Source organism: Vombatus ursinus, unplaced genomic scaffold (genome assembly GCF_900497805.2).
Source record: "Vombatus ursinus unplaced genomic scaffold, bare-nosed wombat genome assembly UNPS02014825.1, whole genome shotgun sequence".
Taxonomy (NCBI): Eukaryota; Metazoa; Chordata; class Mammalia; order Diprotodontia; family Vombatidae; genus Vombatus; species Vombatus ursinus.
The window spans coordinates 11,932,867-11,958,412 of record NW_020954603.1 but is presented as its reverse complement, the minus strand read 5'-3'; the positions used below and the strand labels follow the sequence as shown (position 1 = coordinate 11,958,412).

The window sequence follows — 25,546 nt, the reverse complement described above, 5'->3', positions numbered from 1 at the left end:
TTCAGCTGTTTCTCCAGATCCCAAATGTGCCACCAAATCAAGTCTTTTCTCCCTCTCCTAAGCAGGGGAACAGAGAACTAGAAATGGGTAACAGTGGACAGTGTTGACTCACTTCTGCCCTTGATTGTTTGAGAGATGAGCCAACTATGTGACATCCAGCACTTTGCAAATACATCCATCACCAATGTTTTTGAGAACCAGGCTTATCATTAGATGTTCCTAAAAAGTATGACTAGAAACTGAAAATGTACGCAGGTGTATGGCTTCAGGCTTTTTTAAATACTACCAAAGAGTGCAGTGTTCCATGGAACATCTGTTTGGGAGGTAAGATTAAATACAAATCCCCCCCTTCCCTTCCTTCTGTTGTATTATATAACCTTTATTAGCCACTGCTTGGAGTGCTGTGTGTTTCCTCATTTCGTTTTGTTTTGTCCTTAAACTCTTGCAATTTAGCAAAAATTTCTTAGCCTTAGTATGTGTTCTGTATACTATGATTATTGTTCTGAAAACTCTAAAGAACCAAGTAAAAGGCATGAGAGAATCTTTCTTCCCCTAGGAAATGTTGCCCAGAAATTCTCTTTGACTTCAAAGGCAAACATGCCCTACTACTAAGGCAAACCATAAGTCTCCATCCAAATGCTTTAGGAATGACATTATTAAGAATGTTCTGCCTCTTGAAATGAAAGCCACTTGTATGTTGCATGCGGGTCCTAAGTGGGTTCTATGTTCAGTAGAGTGCTAGCCATAATGTTGTACTCATTCCCACCCCCAGGCTTTCTGTCTCTTCACATGAGTCCACTTAGGTTTACAGATACATATGTTCTTAAAAAGTTATAGATTGAAGTCTTGCAAATAAAATCATTTTAAATGCCCTATAGGGCTGACTATTGGATGGAAATCTGTGCAGAGGCCTTTATAAGGTTATTGAATACCCCTAATTGTGTTTTGTTTTGTTTTGTAAGCTTGGTGTTTGCATATGATGTTCTCAAGCAGTTGGTGATCCCTGGAAACCTGTGGGCCTCCCTGCCCCTCTCCTCCAAAAGAAAACACCATGGTGTGAAGTGACAGTGGGTGTTTATTAAATGTCTCACCAAATGGAAGACTTCTGTCCTTTGACTTTTCTGTGCCTTTGGTTGCTGCTACTACTTCTGACAACCCGCTTCTGTCCTGATCATCCCTCTTTCCTTGACTTTCTGACAGGGAGCGCTCCTGTGTATCTAGCTGCCACTGCTTGACGTATCCTTCATTGGGGTGTTGTGTGTGTGTGTGTGTGTGTGTGTGTGTGTGTGTGTGTGTGTGTGTGGAGTCCCCTTCATAGACATGATCATTTAAGATGTGGAGGAGCATATAGATAGAAGACATGAAAGCTAATGACAGAGCCTTGGAGAGCACCCACACTCAGAGGGGTAGAATTAGGCGAATCAATGAAGAAGATATAGTATATATGTGTGTGTGTGTGTATGTATATATATACACATACACATATATACGTGTATATATATATATACACACACCAATATATATTCTTCTGTGTGTGTATGTGGGGGGGAGAGAGAGAGAGGATATATACATATGTATGAAAAGAAAGCATATGTAGAAAGTGTGTATGTGTATGAGAGAGAGAGAAAAAAAATCAGAGAAGAAATATCTCCACATTGAATCTCTCCACTGTCTCAGATTCAAGATGCTTCAAGCCAAGCTCATCTTCTTTCCTAATTCTGCCCCTCCTCTTTAACTTCCATGTTTCTATTCATTACACCAACTTCCTCTCAACCACCAAGGCTTGAAATCTCAGAGTCATCTTTGACCCTTCCTTCCCCCTCCCTCCCAGGCAATTTCCAGGACCTGTCCATTTGGCCTCCACGATGTCTCTCAGTGTCTGTCTCCTTTCCATTCAAGGGGGTCAGCAGCTTTGTTCAGGTCCTCTTGCCTGGACTGCTGTAGTAGCCTCCTGACGGGACTGCCTGCCTCCAGTGCCTCCCCTCTCCAATTCAGCTCCCACACAGCTGGCAGAGTCATCCTCCTCATGCACACTCCCCTCCTTCCTGTTGCTTATAGCTTACAAAAAAACCTCCTTACTCTGGCATTTCATGCCCTCTAGACTAGAGACTGGGTCCAGTCTTTCCATCCTTATTTCACATTTTTCCTCTTTATAAACTTGGCATTGCAACCAAATCAAACTATAGTGATACGCACATGATTGGGAACAAAGTAAAATAATAAAATCTGTTGACCTAGACAATGAACCTTAAAAAAAACCCAAAAAACCTTTTGATATGAACTGTGTCCTGTTTTCACTCCACTGATTCTTTTGACCATAGGCAAATCTCTTAACCTCTCAGGATATCAGTTTACTCATCTGTGAAATGAGGATGATAATCCTCTCAGGAAAAAAGCCTTGGTGCTTTGTCTTTACCTTTTCCAGGTCAGAGAGGGAAGTTAGGTATGTTTCAACTTCAGATTAGAATAATTGAATGAAACATGCAACATGCTTAAACTCTAATGATACTGTTGTCTCCAGTGAGAGACATGGCCTCATAAGCTGACATTTACATATCCCTTAAAAGTATGCAGAGCACTTTACAAATATTATCGATTTTATCCTCACAACAACCCTTAGAGATAGATACTGTGAATTATTATCCCTATTTTACAGCTAAGGAAACTGAAGCTGAGAAGTTAACTGACTTGCCCAGGGTCATACAGTAAGTGATTAAGGGTAGTTTTGAACTTGGGTCTTCCAGACTCCTGGTCTAGAATCTTATCCTAGGCAGCTAAGTGGTGGGTGCTGTGAACAGAGCTCTAGCCCCAAGTTCAAAGCTTCAGAAACTTATTAGCTATGTGACTCTGGAAAAGACAGTCATCTGCCTCAGTTTCTCTAAAGTGATGATAGTAATAGCAGTTATCTCTCAGGGTTATTTTGAGGATCACATAAAGGGAGATTTGCAGAGCACTTTGTGAACTTTCTAGCGCTCTATAAATATAAGTTATTACTACCGATCATGTCCCCTAGCGGCCTTGATTGTGTTATGATGCAATACCCAGAGTAAATAGATTTGGGTTTTTAGAGAGGTGAACAAAAAGTCGAGAAAATACCAAGCAAAGCAAGTCCACCACACTCTTTTTTTCCTCCATTCTCTGCATAATTCTTTGCAGGCATTTGAGGAAGTGGAACATGAGTAAAGGTTGAATGATTTAGACACGTCATCTAAAACCCATGACTGTAAAAGAGCCCTTTGTACAGGTAAAGGTGTAGTAAATTAATAATACCTGATGGTAGGTCCAGAGGCCCACATGCTTACAGTCTCTCAAATCACTTATCTTCACATAAGCGAGCCTTGTGTAGAAATGAAGACATCACCACCTAACAAGGGTGACGAGCACCATGCCTGCCCCAGACCTAGCAGTGATACCAAAACAGACGCTTGCGAGCCCATCGCTGTTTTTGAACCAAGAACTTCTAACAACCTCACAGCAACATAGTCCCTTCCAGCCATCCTTAATACTGTGGCCTGAGGTGTTTTTTTGTTTTTAAACTTAAACACTGCTGTGGTTCATGGCCACATAGCTCACCAGGCCTCCGCAAACATTTGTATTCTAACTTGGCAGCTCTGTGGTTCTGCCACGCTCAGGCAGGAGCCAGTAGTGGTGGTGATTCTCCCACAAGGGATGGGGTGAGGCTACTCAGAAACACCCTTCCTACGGTGCGTGGCCTGTTGTGGCAGGCAGCTCAAGCCACAGCGGGCAGGGGTTCTCGGCTGTGACCAGCCTGTGGGCCATCCACAATGGATCGGTGTCATGTTTTGGGCATAGGAGACCAACCCTTGATTGTTGAGTAAGACTGTTCATCTCCACTCATCTAGATCCTCATTAACTTGCTACCTCCCTGGAATATTAAAGTTAGTAAGTCAACAAGCACTTATTAAGTACCTACTGTGTTCCAGGCACTGCTAAGTACTGTGGATACAAAGAAAGGCCTCAGTCTAATGGAGGAGATAATATGTAAATAACTAAGTACCACTAGTGTAGAGAGCACTTACTCTGGGAAGTGAGGCAGTGAGGTGGTGTTGTGGATAGCGTGTTGGGCCTGAAGTCAGGAAGACGACTCATACCGAGTTCAAATCCGGCTTCAGACACTTCCTAGGTGTGTGACCCTGGACAAGGCACTTAACCCTCTTTGCCTCAGTTTCCTTATTTGTAAAATGAGCTAGAGAAGGAAATGGCAAACTACTTCAGTATCTTTGCTAAGAAAATCCCAAATGGGGTTACAGAAAGTCAAATACAACTGAAAAACAACCAAACAAACAAAATATTCTGGGAAGGAAAGACATTAGCAGCTAAGAGGACCCAAAAGTCATAAGGATTTGATAGAAACTTGGAAAGAAGGGCTGTAGTCCCATCCATCAGCCAGTATTTAATAGATACCTGCTGTGTACTATGCTAAATCCTAGACATACATGAGAAAAATGAAACAGCTTCTACCCTCAGGGAGCCTGGGCTACATGTGGGTGGAACAACAGGGACACCTCTAAGTATTTACAGAGGAAACCGAGGTAATTCAAGGGGGAAGCACTAGCATTTGGAGGGGATCAGGCAAGACCGGATGTAGGAAGTCAAGCTCAAACCGATCTTTGAAGGAAGATGGAGATTCTGAAAGGCACAGACAAGAGAGTACCTTCCAAGCATGAGGGTTTCCCTCTGTGAAAGCATTGGTGTTTGCACGCACATGTTCACGGGTATGCACGTGGGTCTGAGTGGGTGTTTGGGCAGATCATAGAGTAAATGTGTAATAAACAGACGAGTAGATCGGAGGTAGGCTATGGGCAATTTTAAATGCTAAAAAAAAAAAGTTTGGCTTTTGATGTATGGGCAGTGGAACTTGATCAGGGGAGTGACATAAGTGAAAAATATCCCATAGATAGCTGTGTGGACGGATTGGAAAGGCAGGGGATTTGTGTCAAGGAAATAAATGAAGAAACCATCCTGAACGAGGTTGTTGAGCAAGTGCAATTGGTAAGAAGAGGATTGCATAAGAGATTCAGAGCGTCCGGGATCAGAAAATTATAGGCCCCATTGTCCTTTTCCTTGGACAGCCCACATCTGGAGTACCCGAGGTATTCGATTTAGGCACTACATTTAGGAAAGACATTAAAAACCTGAAAGTTATCTACATTCTCTAGGTCAAGGGTGGGGATCCTGCGGCCTTGAGGCCACATGTGGCCCTCTAGGTCCTCGAGTGTGACCCTTTGTCTGAATCCAAACTTCACAGAACAAAGGGAATTTTGAATTTAGTCAAAGGGCCGCATTTGAGGACCTAGAGGGCCACATGTGGCCTCGAGGCCCCAGGTTCCCTACCCCTGCTCTAGGTCATGATAGGAGAACTGGTTAAAGAAACTAGAAGAAGAGGAGAATTAGACTGGACATGATAAGTGTAATCAAGTATCTGAAGGGGCCATCCCATCACGTAGAAGGGAGAATAGGTTCATTCTGTTTGGCCCTAGAGGGCAGAACCAGACACAGTGGTTGGAAGGGAAGGTGCAAAGAGGCAGGTTTCAACTCCATAGTGGAGAAAAACTCCTCCTGATAGGAGGGGTCCCAGAGTAGAATGTATTGCCCGGGAAGTTGTGGGTTCCAATCCTCGTTGGAAGTCTTCAAGGGAAGGCATTTTAACCTTTTGTCAAGCATGTTGCTAAAGAGTTCCAAGTTGGAGCGCAGATTGGCCTACTGAGATTGCTATGTGTCATTTTAGGCATTCTCACATGATGCTCTTCATGTCAGAAATAGCTTCTTTTCCTCCCCCTCAAAACTGAAATCCAGCTTTTTCTAACTCTAGGGTACTGAGTGCGAGGCACAGGGAGCCCTTCCACCTTTGGGCATGCTCTCTTGCTCCCTTCTCTTCCAACTCACACTTGTACATGTACTTACTTGAGTTCTGTTAAAAGATCACTAGTTTTTTATTCACTCATTTGACTATATAATCTTAGACTTCAAAGGACCCTAGAAGGTGTCCAATCCATTCACCTGCTCCACATAGCTGCCCTTCCTACAAGTTTCCCCACGAGCATCTGCTCTGTATGAGGCGCAGTGGCCAGCATTGAGGGAATATAGACACATATGAGGCATGACGCCTTCCCTTATCAATATTGCATCTAGTGAAATGTGAGTGTCTGGAAGAGGTACAAAGTGCTTAAGAGGAAGAGGAGGAGGCAGCATCACTTCTGGCTGGGAATCTCTTTAACTTTACTCTCATCAAATTCTAATTTTTCCATCTTATTCACAAGAATGGCTTGAGATACATGCTTATATTCCCTGCTGAAATCCAGATCCAAGGCATGTGCCCATTCTCCTAATGGGTGAATTTAGCAGAAATATCCTAAAAGGAAATGAACCTAGTTTGACAGGAATTACTTTTAGTGAGTGCCTACTGGATCACCGTAATTGACACTTCCCTTTCCCATTGCTCCCAAGCCATCCATTCTAGAATTCTGTCAGGGATTGACGTCAAGTTCCACTGATCCACAGCCCCTGGAATTCACCTTTTTTCCCCATTGTGGAAAGTAGGATATTTGCCTATTTTCCAGACTCCTGTCAATTCCCATTCTCTGGGATTCCTCAAAGATTACCAACAACTGTTTGATAACCTTAGCCCTCTTAGTAACATGGCATGTAAGTCATTCATCTGGGATAGAATACTCAAAAGTATTTGCTATATCGTATGTCTGTTCTAACATTTTTATTATCACTTATCTCCTCTAAACCATATTTGTTCAACCATTTCTAGTTTTTCAGCTAGGGCTTTTTCCTTGATAAAGGGGGTGGAAACAAAATAACAATTGAATAATGTACTGTTTCCTCTCTATAATTTGCTAACATTTACACCATCTGCCCCCTAGCAGTGAGCTTAGACACTTACATTGTCCTTGTTCTTCTTGCTACAAGTATAATGCCTCCAAAAAACCAAAGCCTTTTTCATTGTTCCCAGTCACCACAACCACCCCTTCCTAACTCCCACAACTCACCTTATTCTGGATTTTCACCTTCTTGAAACTATTCCTACCAATCTGTGCAGCTCTTTTTTTTTTTTTTTTTTTTTTTTTTTTTTTTTGGTGAGGCATTGAGATGAAGTGACTTGCCCAGGGTCACACAGCTAGTAAGTGTCAAGTGTCTGAGACCAGATTTGTTTTGTTTGTTTGTTTTTGTTTTTTTGGTGAGGCAATTGGTGTTAAGTGACTTGCCCGGGGTCACACAGCTAGTAAGTGTCATGTGGTTGAGGCCGGATTTGAATTCAGGTCCTCCTGACTCCCGGGCCGGTGCTCTATCCACTGCGCCACCTAGCTGCCCCCAATCTGTGCAACTCTTAAACCTGTCCTTGGTTGTATGTCTCTTCTTCCAACTTTTGCACATCTCTCCGTTTTTTCAGCTTCTTGGTTTCTTTAGATTCTGTTCAGAAAGCATTTTGCTTAATAAATATTAGTTGAATTGAATTTATTTGCGTGCTGGGAATATGACAACAAAAAGAAATGACATAATTCTTGCCCCCAAGATGCTCGAAATATAAGAGAAAGGCTAAGATGTACACCAAATAGGTATGATAATAGTATAGTAATATTTGTAAAGTGCTTAACACAATGCCTGGCATATTGTAGATGCTTAATAAATGTTTTCTTCCTTCCAAGCCAAGGGAGAAAAGATTATTAGCAAGAAGGGTTTTGGTCGGTGATTTCAAATGCTGTTGAAGCATCAGCTGGGAAAATGTCATTGGATTTGTCAATTAAGAGGTCATTATTGACTATGGAGAGAACAATTTGAGTAGATGAAGCCAGATTTTAAAGGATCAAGGAGAGAATCAGGTGATTGGGAGATGGAGATGATGAGTCTAGATCCCTTTTTCTTCAGATTTAGTAATGAAAGGGAATGGAGAGAGTCAGAGACACAGAGAGATAGAAGGTTGAGGGAGAGAAGGGAGAGATTGGGTTTTGTTTTAAGGGAGATAGGAGCATATTTTAGTCAGAGGAAGAAACCAGGAGGGCAGTAGTGAAGAGGAGACAGATGCAAGTCCTCTAGATATCGTATCATGATTGTCATTTCTCTGAACTTTTTGAAATCTGTTTTCCTACAGTCCATAGCACATATCTGTTGTACTCAGTATTCCCTTCCTTGGGATCATATGCTTCTCATCTCCCAAGCTTTCTGCTCACTTCACCAGCCACTTCTTCCTTGGGTTTCTTTTGCCTTTGAAAAGGGGAAATTGTCACCAAGACCAGGTAGGCAGCAGAAGAGCCTAGATTTGGGGCTTGACCCCAAAGGTTATCTGGTTCAAGCCCTGTGTTTCGAAGATAAGAAAAACAGAGGCCAGTAGTAGTGAAGCCACTTTGCCAAATTAGGTAGTAGGGATGGAGCTGGAATTGAAACCCACATCTTTCTAACTCTTTCCATGGTGCTATATACTGCTGTCTTTCTAATAGCTTTTTTAAAGTTTTTTTTTTAAAAAAGATTCATCAGATGCTCAGCTTTTTCTGAAATGAGACTTTCAGTAGACACTCAGAGTCTTAAAGCCCCTCATAATTATGTATCTTGCCTTCGCCAGTTTTTGAGATCTCTGTTGAAAAAGTATCTTTCATTACTATCTTCTATATGTAGTCTGGCCTAATAGTTAAAAAGAAAAAAAAAAACTCAATTAGAAAACCCAGGGCACTAAACCATTCATAAGGATCCCTCCTGTATATTGACTTAGAAAACCACATATTAACATTTTCTGTATCCTATTGTATTTTTATTGTTTTTGTTCAATATTTCTCAGTTACGTTTTAATCTGGTTTGCCCCAGGGCTGCGTGTTTGACATTCATTCATTCAATAAACATTTATGAAGTACCTCCTATGTGTCAGGCACTGTGCGAAGCACTGGTCTATAGTATATAACTTGATGTATCTTTCTGAGCAGTACTGAAGGCGGTGTGAAAAGATGAATAAGATTATAAGAAACCAGTCTTGCCCTGCAAAAGCATACAGTTGATTTGGGAAGATGACAAATACATTTGGAATGCTTAAATAACAAAATAGAGAGAAAGAGAGAGAGGGAAAAAAAAAACAGAAGTGCATGATTAAGTAACAAAACACAAGTGCTACAACAGCCTGTTTCATTGGTGTGGGACCCCACCCCTTCCCTAATGTAGATCACACCTGCATGTAACTTATGGTCTTAAAGTATCTACAGACTTTTGTTGTTGTTCAGTCATTTCAGTCATATCTGACTCTTTGTGACCCCATTTGAGGTTCTCTTGACAGATACTGGAGTGATTTATCATTTCCTTCTCTGACTCATTTTATAGATGAGGAAAGTGAGGCAGATAGGGTTAAGTGACTTGCCCAGGGTCACACAGCTAGTAAATGTCAGAGGCCAGATTTGAACTCAGGAAGATGAGTCTTCCTGACTCCAGGCTTGGTACTCTATCTACTGTACCACCTAGCTGCTCCTATATACAAGAGAAGTGTTTCAAGTTCCAAGGTTAATGACTTAGCCATAGTCACACAGCTGGTGTGCCATTTCAGTTCATCACAGGTAACGAGCATTTATTAAATGCTTACTTTATTTATGTACCAGGCACTCTGCTATGTGCTGAGTCTACAAAGACAATAGGGAGCCCTAAAAGAGCTTACATTTAGTTGGGTGTTTGAAGGAGAATTTGTACCTGCATCCAGCACCATCCACATGTACCATGTTGTCTCTTAACAAACCATGCCTGCAAAAGAAACCCAAAGGAGTGGTTAATATTAGTAGTGTGTGGTCTAATTGGAAGATCACTGGATTGGGAGTCAGCAGAAATCCAAATGCAGAGTCCACCTGCAACACTTGCTTAACTCTGTGATTCTGACCAAGTCACTTAAGTATTCTAAGCCCCTAAGCCTTCCTTAAGATGGGACTAATAATACCTGTAATACCTACATCACCAGGTCATCAGGAGAATCAATTAACATGAATGACTGTAGGCACTTTAAGTATTCTACAAAGGTTAGTCTGGCTTAAGTTGTCTTTAGGAAGGCTCCTTGAAGGAAGGATTTGAACTTCCATGGTCTTGAAGAATGAGAAGATGGTAATGAGTCAGGTTACATTCATCAACTGTATATACCTGAATGAGGGACTTAGTGCTCCCTTCCAGCTCAGAATTTTGGGTGTTAAACGTTAGTGATTGTCAGCTGCCCACTATGGGGCCCCTGACCTCTGCTGGAGAACTGGAGGCTTTTAAAGGCTACAGCAGACAAGTCTCCCCCTTCTTGGGCTACCCTCGTTCTCTCTTGATTCTGGAACCTTCATCATGTTTATCCCTGTTCCTTTGGGAAAGAGAGGGTGGACTGATTCTGCATCACAGTCAAAACCATTCCTTGTACTGCTCACCAGCTCGGCCAAAACAGTCAGGCCAGCTCATGAGAGTGAGAATTTATTTCAGAATCGGCTAGCTCAACCCCCTTATTTTATAGCATAGCAAATTGAGACCTAGAGAGGTAGCAGGCCTGGAACAAGTACTCAGGCTTTCTGATTTCTGGTCCAAAAGCAAAATCTATTTTTAAAGTGGACACAATAATCTCATTGTTAGGAAGTTTTCAAGTGCTAAAATGGCGCTTCTGATGAGACAGGTCACAGGAGACCAAACGGAACTCTTTGTGGGCCTTTTATGTTGTCTGGAGGATTATTCTGGGATTTCCACGGGCTCTGCATAGAGACATGTCTTCCAGAAATTTGATTTTTCATCCTCGTTGAACCTTGGGGGTTGGGGGGAAGGGAGAGAAAGAGAAGGGGAGAGTGATAGGCTCTGAGTATTAGACAAAGAGAAAAGGAAGTGAGCAGGAGGGGTGGGGGAGTGAATCTAGCAATTTCCCCTTTTGGGGAGTGGGAGGGGTGGAGTTGATTTTGAGTTTCTCTTGGACATTTCTCTGAACTGTGGTGAGAGTAAATTGGATTGTTGTCAGTAAGAAATTCCAAAGCATCCCTCCCTCTGAACTTTTAAAGTTTCTGTCTTTTAGTTCCTCTCTCTTCTTTTCCACCTTAGCTAGACTCTCCATTTCCCTCAGTCTTCTAGGTCTCTCTCATTCTTAAGGAGCGCAAGATCATTTGTTTAGAGATGAAGAGGATTTTAGAGGCCATTAAATCTAAACCCTTCATTTTAGGATGAAGAAACTCAGGCCCAGAGAATGACCTGCTTAAGGTCACAGCGGTAGTTTGGTGGGCTTAGATGTTGGGTCTTTTGACATCCTGCTCCCCCAATTTTCACTGTATTTTCTCTATGGATTCATTTTTTCTCTCCAGCTTTTGATCCAAACAAGTTGAGCAGCAATGGCCTGCTTTGACTATTATTTGATGGCTACCATATAGCCATCCCTGTAGTGGTTACAGTATTCTCACTGCCAAGAGAACAACAGGATTTTCAGAGACCTTAAAAAGAAAATACTTTTTTTTTCCTCCCATATTTTTTCCCCTCCGGGTCTGTTGGTTATGTTTCTTTTCCTCAGGAAGGAACATGCTAGCGTAGGGAACTCCTTGACCTAATGTGCAGTTTGGAGTGTTCACCACAGTTTATCACTGGAGTGGTGACGGTGATTCATGCAGAGGAATCTCATCTGTGATAAGTGTCTCAGAGTCTGCCACTGTTCCAAGATGGGCTGAAGATCACAACTTGTGTTTCGTGCAGGAAACCTCTAGTTGCTTCATGATTTTAGTTTCGTCTTTTTGTTTTTAAATACGTTTTGGTCAATGGAGTATCTTGGTGAAACTGTGTAGGTCATGGTGAAAGGCTTGTTTATCATGGTGGACTGGGAGTCTAAACTGAAAGATTGTTGAGGGGATAATTTTATAAGATGGTTTCTGGTGTGGTTTCACAGCACACTTAAGTAGGTCCCCTAAATTTTCTTGCTAAACTGTATTACCTTTCACATTCAGATTGCTGTGCTGACTCTGAGGTTCATACATCTCCCGTTGCGTATTGCGCCCATCATTATCAGCTATGATATTATCATTATCAGCTATGATGCATGAAATTGACCAATTTCAGTTCACCACCTGGTAGCCTCAACCCAAACCAAAGTTGGAAGGGTGTCTAGTCTGACTGTTACACATTCTCTGTTCCAGTCGAGCTGGTGTTCCCCATATATGATCTCCATTCTTCAAGTCTGTGCAGAGATCGCCCTCGTACCTGGAATGCTCTCCATTTTCACTTACACCTCTTGGTACCCCTAGCTTCCTTCAGGACACAGCTCAAGTACCAACCCCTTCAAATGGCCTCTCTGATTTATTTCCCCAGTTGTTGTTAGTGCCTGTCTCCTCCCTCTAAATTACTTCATATTCACTTTGTATATAGTTCATATTTGCTTATTTGTGTGAATGTTATTCCCCTCCCCTTCCCCACCCCCCACCACCAGTAGAATATAAACTCTCCAAAGACGGAGCCTTTTTTTATGTTTGTCTTTCTGTCCTCATCACCTATTTTGGGGATTGCTAGGTGCCTGATAAATGCTTATTAGTTGAGCCTGAACCCAAAGAAGGATCTCCTCTACCTCATGCTCAATAAGTAATCAGCCAGCCTTCATTTGAAGGCTTCCCAAGGCAACCCATTACACTTTGGGTTATCTCTTCTCGTGAGAAGTGTTTACTACAAAGGCTGAAGTTGGCCTTCCCTCCAGAGTTCTCCCCTCTGCTCTTCGAAGGGGGTGGAGGGAGGGGAAGTAGAACCAGTCTAATCCTCATTTCATGCGACTGACTGCCCTTCACATACTTAACAGCAGCTGTTATTTCTCATCTCCTACCCCACTACCAGCCCAAGTGTTCTCCCGTCTTACAATTCCAAGTTCCTTCAAAATGAGTAAATATAAAGGCTTACTGCTCTCTCTAAATTGAAACTGATCAGAGAAAAGTCATCTCTCTCCCACCAGACTTAACTGTCCCCTCTTGTAAGCTTTCATTTTACTGCGGACTCTCGTGCCTCATGCCCTCTCTGCTGTAGCTTGGAGCTAGGAGGCCTGCTGGACCTCAGGGCAAAGTATATGCCCCATAGAAGCTAGGAAGAGTCTGCAAGTTCAACTCTCAAGAGACTAGGTATTCCTCAGTTGGTACTTTGTCTGTAATTAGGGTAAGCTGCCACAAGAGAGACAAAAGAGAGGTCTGAGAGAGAGATCTGAAAACTGTGGGGAATTACCTCATCAGTAAACTTTGAAAGAAGAACCCTGAACAGTGGAGATGTCAGATGCATCTAGGAAAGAAGAACGAGAAAGAAGACAGAAGGGACCAGAAGCTAGATTTCCACAAAGTATTTAAGTACAGATGAAGAGGACTTCAGATAGCCGTGAGAAAAGTGAAGAGACAGAAAGAAAACTCATTGCTGTTAATAAAGGCTCACTCCGAAGGCCTTGGCCACAAGGAACAAAAAGTGGACCCCAAAATTAGTAACATGAATAAGAAAACTGAAACGTGCCCCTGGACTACTCCTTTCCCAAACTTACTGAAATGTATTTCTTTTCCTGCCAATGCCAGGTAATTACTATGGCTATACAAAATTATGATTGGTCTCCCTGCAAGAAAAAACATAACACGGGTGGAGAAACGTGTCTTTCTTCTCTGGCTTGTCGACATACATTTATTAAGTACATACTGTGTACAAGACGTGGTACTAGTTGCTAGGGATACAAAGACCCAAATAGACATGATAGTGTAATGGGAACATACTAGAAACCACCTTGCCAGAAGGAAGAAATGATTGATGAGTTCCTTAAACAGATCAGGAACTTGGCACTCGTTCATGATATGGTATTATTGAGAAACTTTACCAGACTAGACATTATTAGACTCTCTGCCTCTGTCTCTGTCTCTCTTTCTCTTTCTCTTTCTCTTTTTTTCTCCCTCCCTCCCCCACCTTGTCTCTCCCTCTTTCTCTCCCCTCCCCTTCTTCCCTCCCTCCATTAAGTTTAAAAGTTTTTGCATAAATAAATTCAATGAAGATGTCATTTAGAAGAGATGAAAGAATGGGGAAATTCTCTGCATCAAATATTAGTCAATAAAAGTGTGATATCAAAAGTATATAAGGAATTGACACAAATATTTAAAACCAAGGGTCATTTTCCTAATAGTCAATGGTCAAAAAAATAGGACTAGTTTTCAAAAGAATTACAAAGTAGAAATGACCACATGAAAACATGCTCCTTCATCACTAATAGTAAGAAAAATGCAAATTAAGAGAAGTCTGAGATGTTTTGCCTCACACCATTCAAATTGAAAGAAAGATGACAAAAGATGAGAATTGCCAATGCTTGAAGTGGAAGGTCAAGGATGTGAATGCACTGAGCAGAGAGCTATAAATTAGCCCAGTTATTCTGTATAAGATAAGTGTTAAGACTTCCCACACCCTGTGATCCTGCCGTTGGACGTGTTTCCCAAGGAAGCTTAAAGAAAAAAAGAAAGAAAAGAAACCAGGCCAGTATACATGGAAATTTATTGTTGTTCAATCATGTCTTACTCTTCATAACCCCATGGACTACAGCACTCCAGGTTCTTCTACCCTCAGCTCTCTCAAAGTCATGTTTGTTGCTTCCATGACACTATCTATCCATCTCATCCTGTTCAGATGCATTTTTATGGTAGCAATGAACTGGAAAGAAAGTGGGTACCCCATTACAGAATAAAGGAATGTAGTAGAATACCACATTGAGAAATGATGAGGAGGAGTAATCCAGAGAATCATGAGAAGATTTGTACTAACTGATACAGTGAAATTGACAGGACCAAGAGAAGAATATGCATAATGACTACAACAATGTAAATGAAAAATTCTCTAAAGGAAATCAAACTCTTCAATATTTGAAAAAAACTAACGAAGGTCCAAAGAACGTATCATAAGATACACCTTCCAACCCTTTATGGAAAAGAAATGGACAACTGCTAGGACAGAAGAGCGTCTACATTGGAAGAGGGCTGTTATTCACTTGGATTTTTTTTCTTTGTCACAACAGAAGATTCAGTCAAGGGGTGCATCATGGGTTTAAAGTTGGAAAAGGCCATGGATCTGTCTAATTAAACCCCCTCATTTTAGAGATGAGGAAAGTGAAACAGAAGTTAAATGACTTGTCCAGGGTCACACAGCTCATAAGTGTCTAAGGCAGGATTTGAACCCAAAGCTTGCTGATTCTAGGCCCAGCACTCTATCCACTGTGTCACTAAGCTGTTTCAGGCCAAGGCATTGAGCTGGATCATAAAGGTCTTCATTATGCAAATATGGAGTGGGATGGGCAAAAGGAAAGAAATTGGCTGCTATCAACTTTACAAAATCATTTATTTAGAGTTAGAAGGCACTTTCAGCATCAAGTCTACCTCTTTTACAAATGAGGAAAAGTGAATTGCCCAGGGTCACACAGGTAGTAAGTGTCTGGAACAGGATTTGAACGCAGGGCTTCCTGACTTCAAGTCTAGCATTCTAGCCACTATACCATGCTGCCTCCTTTACCCCTAAAGGGAGTGTTTTAGAGAGTAGAGAAGGCTAGAGATAAATGATTAATCTGCTATGGAGCAGAACTGGGAACAGTGAGTCGAATCTGAAAAGAGACATGCTTAGGCTTGATATAAGGAAAAATGATATCAGTGAGCATCCTCCAGAAATGGCATGGCTGGCCTTGGAAGGCAGTGATTTCCCTTTCATTGGAGGTCTCAAGCAAAGGCTAAATGACCACCTGTCAGACGTGTTGGTGAGGGGATCCTTGTTTAGGTAAGGGCTGGATTGAATGGTTTCTGAGATCCCTGCGAACTTTCAGTCAGGTGCAGCAACTCCTGCTTTCTATTTCCCCTTTTAAAGTGTGCAAGCAACAGCTTTCTCCTGCATGGGAAGAGGCCAGGTACTCTTCCACACCTGCTTTGCCAATGGCCCCTAATGACACAAGGCACTGCCCCATCCTCCACGTGTTCAGCAGAGTCATTCTAGCTGCCCTGGAATGTGTGTGCACTGATCCCAACTGTGCTGCCCACAGGTCGCTGTCCACTCGTCTCTGGAAGTAATGGTTAGGCGTAATAGGGTTGGAGCTTCTATAGAGAAATGTTTTATTAAAAACATTTATCTATGTTTCCCAAGGGTGAAAAAAAGAGAAGTTCAATAGTTTTTCCAAATATTGTGCTTTGGCAGCAGGGTAGGCTCTTCATACAAAACCAGAAGAGGCTGGTTCTGTAACCATCAGCCCCCTTCACAGCCCGTGTGGTGACAGATAGAACCGAGGAGGAGGTTCAAGTTAGCAAACATTTACAGTTGACCATCTGACTCATAACCTTTGGGAGACCAGTTTCCCCATGGTTCTCCTGACTAATGAGAACCCTATTTAGCCTATGTATAGTCAACAAAGAGCTTCGCCCCCTTCTACCCTTTCCATTTTCCTTTAAGTGCAGTTACACGGCTTCCCTCTGAGTAATGAAATTGGATCAGGCAGCCCTTAAATCTCCTACTCTTTTAGAGTGCCTTCTTAAGAATTTGGTGGAATAGGATGTGGTTAGATTATCTCCACCCACAAACGCATGAGGAAAGGCCAGATTTTCTCTCTTCACCATATTCTTGCATGTATTTATGGGACACCCAGGGTTGCTTTGGAGACATGCTTTGTTTCCCCTGGTAGTCTTTCTTTGTCTTCAGACCCTTCCTATCCCCCACCCACAATACTGCTTCTGCACGCTGAACCTTCCTCACCTGTACTTCTAACCAATAATGGGATCCTTTCTGCAAAATCAAGGAGGGAGCGGAGGGGAGGGAGCTCTTTAAAGTAGCAGGTGGTTCTGCTTTCCGAGGATTTTGTAACCATTTTTTTTCCATCGGTAACTTTTATTTTTTATAAATTCCTTTCCAAATATGTCCTTCCCCTTACATACATGCTCTCCCTTATTACAGAGATTTAAAAATAACTAAAAAGGGGGGAAAAGCATATCAGCAAAATCAGTCACCACTTTAGCCCTGTCTGACCTCGTATGTACAGTACTCCACATCCATAGTCCCTCGCTTCTGCAGTGAAGGAGCTTGGGAAGTACATTTTCTGAACTCTTCTTAGGGCAAAGCCTGCTCATTATCATTACAGCACGTGCAGTTTAGACTCAACCAAGGGTGAAAACTCAGTGCTGAACGCTTACAAAGCAGAGTGCCAGCTCAAACATAAGTCACAATGTCCTAGCAGACCTACGAGAACAATCAAAAGGTGGGGCTATTTTCATCTCGGAAGGGAATTTTTCAGTTTGGTCATCTGGGAAATAGAATTGTGGTTGTTCCCTGAAAGTATCCTCTTGTAGATAGACACACAAAATTCCTTTCCTCTTTTTCTTTTCCTTTCTCCCCTGTTCCAGCCCCCACACTAATGAATAGACCCACACTCAGTTTCCTAAAAGCCTATTCCCTGCTTCCCTGACCTTTTGTCTAGTGTTCTTGGCCAAACTTTTTTTTTTTTTTAGGTGGGAGTAGGGCCATTGTTGGTCAACCGTGCTCAGAGTTCCTCCTTTCTTCAGCAAAGCCTACTTGCTGCTCATATCACATTCAGGTGGCATTTGGTGGGGCAGGACTCAGGGAGAGTGAGGAGAGAGACAAAGTAGTTAGTACACATTTGTGCCATACCCTGGAGAAACACTGAATGAAAGGTAAGGATGTGAGCTTAAGCCCCCTAACCTCTCTGTGAGGGCCTGGCTGCTGGAGCCCTGGCTGTCCCAATTGCTGAGAGCTCACCATATCTAGCTGGCCCCAGTCACACAGATGTTCTTTGCCTCCATCTTTCTACCAGTCCACAGCACAGAGAAACCAATTGCCTGTCCACCCACAATAATAAAAGGGACGTTATTATTGCTTTGGGAAAGGGGATGCATCCCTGATTGTCCTATAGCTTAATTCACTGTCCCTGCAAATTCCCATGTCAGGCTATCTCTTCCCTGACCATTATTCTCTGTATGGACAACCTTCCTTCAAATATTAGAATGGAAGATCCTTGTGAGCAGGAACTGACTGGCTTTTTTCTGTGTGTTTCTACACACTTGGCCCCGGCACTTAAAAAACTACGTTATCATTTATTTTGTTTCTGATAGTTATTCTAACCCCCAACTGTTGGTAGGAAGGTTGGTGTAGCAGAGAGAATGACAGGCCGAGGAAATAATGGGAAAATACTGGTCCTAAAGGACAGAAACATCCTCTCTTCTCTCAGACAAGAGGCAGAAGCTGATGGGGGAGGAGTGTTACATGCTTTGGAAGATCTAGTCTCCACCCTGGTCATTCATCCATGCAGAGACAGGGAACCTGCAGCCTCAAGGCCACCTGTGGCCCTCTAGGTCCTGTAGTGCAGCCCTTTGACTGAATCCAGACTTCACAGAACAAGTTGCCTCGAGGCCGCAGGTTCCCCACCCTATCCATACCTTTGCTCATTTATTCAACAAGCATTTAGAAATGCTTACTTTGCACCAGGCACCAGGAAAGCCAAAATAAACCAGTCCCTGCCATCAAGGAACATAAATGCTATAGTTCCAAAATAACATGTACATAAATATATTAATATTAAACATATACAAAGTAAATAAAAGACAAGAATAATAACAACTAACATTTATGTAGTGCCTACTATGTGCTGGCACTGTGCTGGGCGCCTTACAGTTATCTCAAATGATCCTCTAAACGACCTTAGGAGGTAGGTGCTATTATCCCCATTTTTACCAAGGCAAGCATCAGTGAAATAACTTGCCCAGGGCCACACAACTAATAAGTATCTGAGGCCAGATTCAAACTCGTCTTCCTGGCTCCAGACTGGAGGATAAGGCACTAGCAATTGAGGATGTATCATAGAGTCAAGGAAGGACTGGCTACTGTAGAAAGTGGTGCTTGAACTGAGCCTTGAAGGAAGCTAAGGATTCCAGGAGGGAGAAGTATGGAGGAGGGTGCTCCAGGCACGAGGCACAGCTTATGCAAAGGCAGGGAGAGCAGAGGTGGAATGTCGTGTTTTTGCTTCCCTGTTTTTCTCTGTCACATAGGAAGGCTCCATACAGAGGAGGGAAAGGGTTATCTAGAAATTGCTAGGGTGTAAAAACTAGAGACACTGATTCAGATTCCTTTCAAAACCAAGAAGAAAGAGGTGGGAAAAGTCTGCTTAGCTCAAGTGTCTTTGTATTTATTAAATTATGTACAAAGAAAGGACTGAAAACCCTTCATGTCCTGAAGAGCAGGGATGGGACTTCCCATCATTCCACAGGGCCATTCTCCATCGGTACCTCCCTTCATTTTGTCCCTGAATACTAGAGATGTGAATGAACAAGAAAAATAAATAGCAGAAAGGAGGCAAGTCCCGCGTGAAACTCAGGCAGGTTTGGAACCCGAAAGCTAAACATCTTCAAGCCAAAAACCATATATCTGTACTCCTTTTATTTCCCCTCCCCTGGCCTGGCATAACCTCGCCACTGACTTACTCCACCCTGTCTTGCAGTCTTGCAATGTCTCAGTTCCTGGGCTTTTTTCTTCCCTCTCCCTGCTCTCAAGTATTCCACCTTCTTCCTCTTCTGAACTGGCCACTTGTGACTTGTTAGCATTTCCTCTGCTCACGAATTCAGTTCGGCCGACTGAGAAGAACATTTCCTTTTCTTACTGAACAGTTGGAGCATCAGAAACAAGGAGCGTGGGATTGAGATTGACAGCTGGAAGGGACCTTACGGTCCTCCAGATCCCTCAATTTATAGATGAGGAACCCGAGTGTTGGAAGAGTGACAACTTACAAGTGCCTGACACATAAAAAGCACGTAGTAAATGCTTGTCACCTCACAGAGTTGTCCAGACAGTAGCTATCAGAGTCAGGATTCGAACCCAGGTCCTTTGGATAGAAATCCAATATTCTTTCCATTGCACTCTGGTAGAAAAGGCAAGTCAGGTTAAGGCTTAGAATTTTGCATCACAGGGGATTTTAGTGGAAGAGGACTTAGAGACTGATTCTGCACTTAACTGTCCTTCTTGTCTGAACCTTTCATTTGAACATAGCGTAATCTAGCTTTTATTGTAATGTCCCTTTTTCTACTAAGCACTGTCTCTCCACTTAGGTGAAAGTTTATGTAAAAGCAAGAATAGTGTACTTATTATAATTGTCTTTGCGCCATCCACTCACCCACCCCAGTCTCTGAGCACAGTTGCCTGCAAATGCCTGATGATAATGATGTCTTTAGATGGGGGTGACTTGATTTGGAGACGGACGACCGCCCGCTTGAAATCTGGGGCCCTGGGGCCAGTATTAAATGCATGGCTGCTCCACTTGCCATCTGTATGACTTTGAGCAAGTCCCTTCACTCCTCTGGGACTCAGTTTACCTCTCTGCCAAAAAATGAGGGGATTGAACTAGATGACCCCTAAAGTTCCATCCAACTTTGAATCTATGATCCTGTAAATCAAAAAAGTCATCCAATAATAAGAATGAGAATTAACAAATAAATACATAATACTCACACAGCCCTTACTACATACCAGGCACTGTGTTAAGTGCTTTACAATTGTTATCTCACTTGATCTTTATAAACAATCCTAGGAAGTAGATGCTGTTATTATCCCCATTTTGTGGAGGGGGACAGTGAGGCTAATAATTATAAAAATAATAGTAACAATAACAGCTGACGTTTATATAGCGCTTAGTGTATGTCAAACACTTTATAATTATTATCTCACTTGATCCTTATAAACATCCCTGGGAGATAGGTACTATTATTAACCTCATTTTGTGGAAGGAGAAACGGAGGCTAACAGCAACAACAATAATAGCTGACATTTGTATAACACTTAGTGTATGCCAAGCAGATTCCCATAACAACCCTGGGAGGTAGGTGCTATTATCATCCCCATTTTGTGGAGGGGGAAACTGAGGCTAATAATAACAATGGTTAACATTTATGTAGCACTTACTTTGTGCCAGGCACTGTGCTAAATACTTTATAGTTATTATCTTATTTGATCCTCACAACAGCCATAGGAGGTAAAAATACTATTATTATCATCTTTGTTTTACAAATGAGGAAACTGAGGCAAACCGAGGTGAAGTGACTTGCCCATGGTCACAACAGCCAATGTGTCTGAGGCTGGATTTGAACTCGAGTCTTCCTGACTCCAGACCCAACACTCTCTCCATTGCACCACCTAGGTGACCTTAGAGCTTAACTAAAGGCCAGACTGTCATTGTCCAGATAAAGAAGGTCAAGCCTAGAGAGCCTAAGTGATTTGGGAAGAGCGATCACACAGCTAGTTCCAGCTAGAATTCAAATCCAGGTCTTCTGACTCCTGATACACTGTTCTCGCCACTGAAGTGATGCACCTTGGGAATCAGGAGTCTGCTTTGAGTAGAGTAGTATCAACCATAAAGACCTTCATTTTCCTTCCCTTTTAAGCCACTTCTTTATAATTTTTATTTATTTATTTATTTTTAGGCAGTTGGGGTTAAGTGACTCGCCCAGGGTCACACAGCTAGTAAGTGTCAAGTGTTTGGTCTGAGGCCGGATTTGAGCTCAGGTCCTCTTGACTTCAGGGCCAGCGCTCTATCCACTGCGCCACCTACCTGCCCCACGCCACTTCTTTATGTGGGGAGTCCCAAAAGTCTTAGTGCATGTGTATGCACCAGGACCCTCTTTCTGGCTAACACCCCATCCAGCACTAACCTTCGGTGATTTCGATTCCTTGCTAGTAGGGCTGTTAACTTGGCCTTCTAACAGCCCTGGTGGTAACAGACAGCATTCTAGCTCTGCTTTACTGCAAAGGCAGCTTGCTTAATAATTTGTTAACCGGAGTCACTCATGGCCCACAAATAATTTTAGCATTTTGAACTGTTGCATAAAGTTTGCCAGAGTGTGACAATCCCACCCCCACAGAGCAGAGAAGGGGCCAGAATCTGGCTGACTGGGGGTAGGGGGAGCGGGAGGGAAGTGGATGACAGGCCCTCTTATAGGATCATTTTTCCAGGAAACTATGGTAACACCACTACCCTATTGGATTTTTTCTCGTTTGTATTTTTGTATTTTGAAATTTCCTGACCATGAACTCTGATGAAAAGACAAATTAGCTTGATCCTTTAAGCTTCCCAGAGCCCTGGAAATTTCCAGTCCTACTAGATTGTAGAAATCCGTGAATCCTATTTCTGTAAAATTCCTATAGAAATTTGGTTTTTATCCTGGTGTTGTAGTTAAAAGTTTTCTGTAGTTCTTTAGTACAGCAGTTTACTAATGTCATTATCATCATGTATTGAGGGCCGGTGGTGTGTAGGATACTATTATTAATTCTTGATAAGCCTTTTTTTCCCTCACTCTGTGGACACTTTTTGCACAAATGATTAGAGACCATAGAAAAAAATAAGATTTGCAAAGCAATTTAAAATTATTTAGTTTTATTCTCTTAACAACCTGGGAAGGTAGATGCTGTCATCATTCCCATTTTATAGATGAGGAAACAAAGCTTAAGTGACTTGTCCAGGATCATGCAGCTAGTACATGTCTAAGGCCAGGTTTGAACTCAGGTCTACGTGACTCAAGATTAGCCCTTTATCTACTGTGCCATCCTAGCTGCTCCTAGTTCTAGGTGCGTCACGATCTAGACAGATGGGGAAACTGAGGCCCGAGAAGGCTGAGTTGCTCATATTTTGTGATAAGTATTTCTATATTACCTAGAGTAGTGTAGGTATTGGGGGGCTGGATTCTACACCCCACCCCCATTACTATTGTTGGGGCTTTTTTTGGTCGGTATTTGAGTTGTGTTTTTTCTGTAGCCACAGGTTACGGCAAATTAATTTCAAAGACTTAGGACCCCAGGGTCATAGATCCAGAGCTAGAAGCTGCTTCCCCCCCCCTGCCCCTCCACCATGAAATCCAACCTCCTAGTTTTACAGTTAATGAAATTGAGATCCTCAGTGTCTTGCCCAAAGTTATATTGTTGTTGTTGTCATCTCCATGACCCCATTTGGGGTTTTCTTGGCAAAGATATTGGAATGGCTTGCCATTTCCTTCTCCAGCTCATTTTACAGATGAGGAAACTGAGGCCAAAAGGGTTAAGTGACTTGCCCAAAGTCACCCAGCTAGTAAGTATCTGAGGCCAAATTTGAACTCATGAAGATGAGTCTTCCTGATTCCAAGCCCCAGTGCTCTAGCCACTGTGCCATCCAGCTGCCCAAAGTTACATAGTTATTTAAAAGGCCAAAAGAGATGGGATTTTAATCCAGGTGCGCCATCTCAAGAGTCTGAAATTTCCACAACTCCATGCTTCCTGATTCCTGACATTACTGGCAAGGGTAAAACCCTTAAGCCCTAAGGGGCTAGAAGTAATGGCATTGGTTCCAAGCCAGTGGATGGATGGTGTTCAACATAGGCTAAATTGAAAGGAAAATCTGTGTGGTACATGCTGATGCTGCAAGGTAAGGCATCCCACTTGAGTTGCAGAAGTTGAATTTTACACAAGTGTGTTTCCTTTCCCATTAAACTTACTGGGCTGAAACACAACAAAAGGTAGCATGTGGTTAACAGCCCAATTAATTATCTAAAACTCTTGTCTGTGAGCAATAAGAGAATGGAGGAGATCTTGAGTAAGTTGACATGCTTGCATTTCCCCGGTTGTTAGCCTGAAGTTAAATCTTTAATGTTACATGAAATTGCTGCAGTTTGTAACTTTAAAAATACCACTATCAACCCTACTCTTACCAGGAGAATAAAGGTCAGAGGAATAGGAGATGAGGAAATCCTTACTGTAGATGCTTTTCAAAATTATATTTACAGAATTGCATAAAGACTATGTATTTTCAGAACAAAATCTCTAATTTGGTGAGTAAAAATGGAAATGATCATGTCCCTAGAAAATATGCCATTGAATATAAAATTTTGAAATGATGTGCCCCTTATCTAGCCTGCTGAGACTCTGCTTAAATCTATTTCTGAAGCAAAACATCTGTGTTTAACCATTTGGATCACTCCTACTGCTAATGCATTTTTTCTTCAAATTTAGAAGAAATAAAAATAAGATCAATTCTTTGGTGCTGCTCCCAAGCCTATGTAGCATTTTAGCCATAAGGGGAAATATTTACAATAGTGATGAGTAATCACAAATGTCTCTTCTCAGAGAACAACGTGATAGGGTTTCTGATTTGGAGTCCCAGGGCCTGGATTCCAATCTTGACTCTGCCTATTTGACCATGGGCTTCACCTCAGTTTCCTAATTTGTAAGATGAAGGGGTTAGAGCAGATTCCTTTTTTGTGTCCCAGTCTGGCTATCTGGCTAAACCAGTGGACGTCGTCACAGAAAAATTTTAAATGCACAAAATAAAATACATAGATTACAGAGGAATCATTTGTGTTATAATCAATATATACTTACATTTAATTATATTAGAATGTAATAGTATTTAAATATAAATGTAATTTAAATAATAAATGTAATAAACTTTTAAAATAAATAATTATAGATATAAATTAAATATATTATAAAAAATCCAGGCTGTAAACAAATTCTAAAGCAGCAGAACCCACAAAAAGACAGAGTGAAACAAATTTCCAGTGCCACACAGCTTGCTTTTGTTTAATCATTTCTGTCATGACTTGACTTGACTCCATTTGGGGTTTTCTTGGCAAAGATACTGGAGTAGTTTGCCATTTCCTTCTCCATTTTACATGTGAGGAAACTGAGGCAAACAGGGTGAAGTGACTTGCCCAGGGTCACACAGCTAGTAAGTGTCCAAGGCCAGATTTGAACTCAGATCTTCCTGACTCCAGGCCTGGCTCTCTATCCACTACACCACCTCACTGTCCTACCTAGCAGTAAAGTTGAGATTAGAATCTAAGTGCCAGCCAACAGTCCAGGGCTCTTCCACTTGTCAACAGGCAATCACAAAAATACGGCAACTCAAGAAGACATTCCTTAACTCACTGTACCAGGTCACCTTCGGCATTGGTTTGCTTTTAAATCCTAGTCATCATTTCTCAAAGCTTAATGGGTATCCAAAAGCAAGATTCAATCACAGGAAACTTCACAAAGTAAATCAAGTTTTCATTATTTCAATTCCTGGCCGTCCTTTGCTTGCCTACAAGTAGCAGCAAACTCAATTAAAGCAGCAGCAGAGAGAAAAAGGAGGGGAGAGAGGGAGAAGATAAGAGAGAGAGAAGGCAAACAGAGAAAGGGGTATGAGAGAAGAGGGAAAAGGAGGGAGGGAGGGAAGGAGAAAGACAGAAAGAAGATGTGAGTGAGGCTGGAGAAGTAACATGGGGGAAAGCCTTACTAATCTTTCTCTGTTCTTGCCTGTGAATTTTTCATAAAGTCCTCTCAGAGGAAATAAAGGATGGTAAATCCAGCTGTTGCTTCCTGTTCCTATGATTCTTAGATTTATTTTTTATGAGTAGAATGTTTTATTTTTAAACCAGTGGAAAATACCCCCAACCTGTCCCTGTTAGTGTTTCCTTAAAAGCTCTGTGTACACTTGGGCTTAGAGAGAAAGAGAGAGAGAGAGAGAGAGAGAGAGAGAGAGAGTGTGTGTGTGTGTGTGTGTGTGTGTGTGTGTGTGTGTGTGTGTGTGTGT

At 42.1% G+C, this 25,546-nt stretch overlaps 1 protein-coding gene across 1 annotated transcript in view; it reads left to right on the top strand.

Annotated features, from left to right (window-relative positions):
* LRRC8D (leucine rich repeat containing 8 VRAC subunit D) overlaps positions 1-25,546 on the top strand; it is a 104,235-nt gene that overhangs the window by 56,353 nt on the left and 22,336 nt on the right. The window lies entirely within an intron of this gene.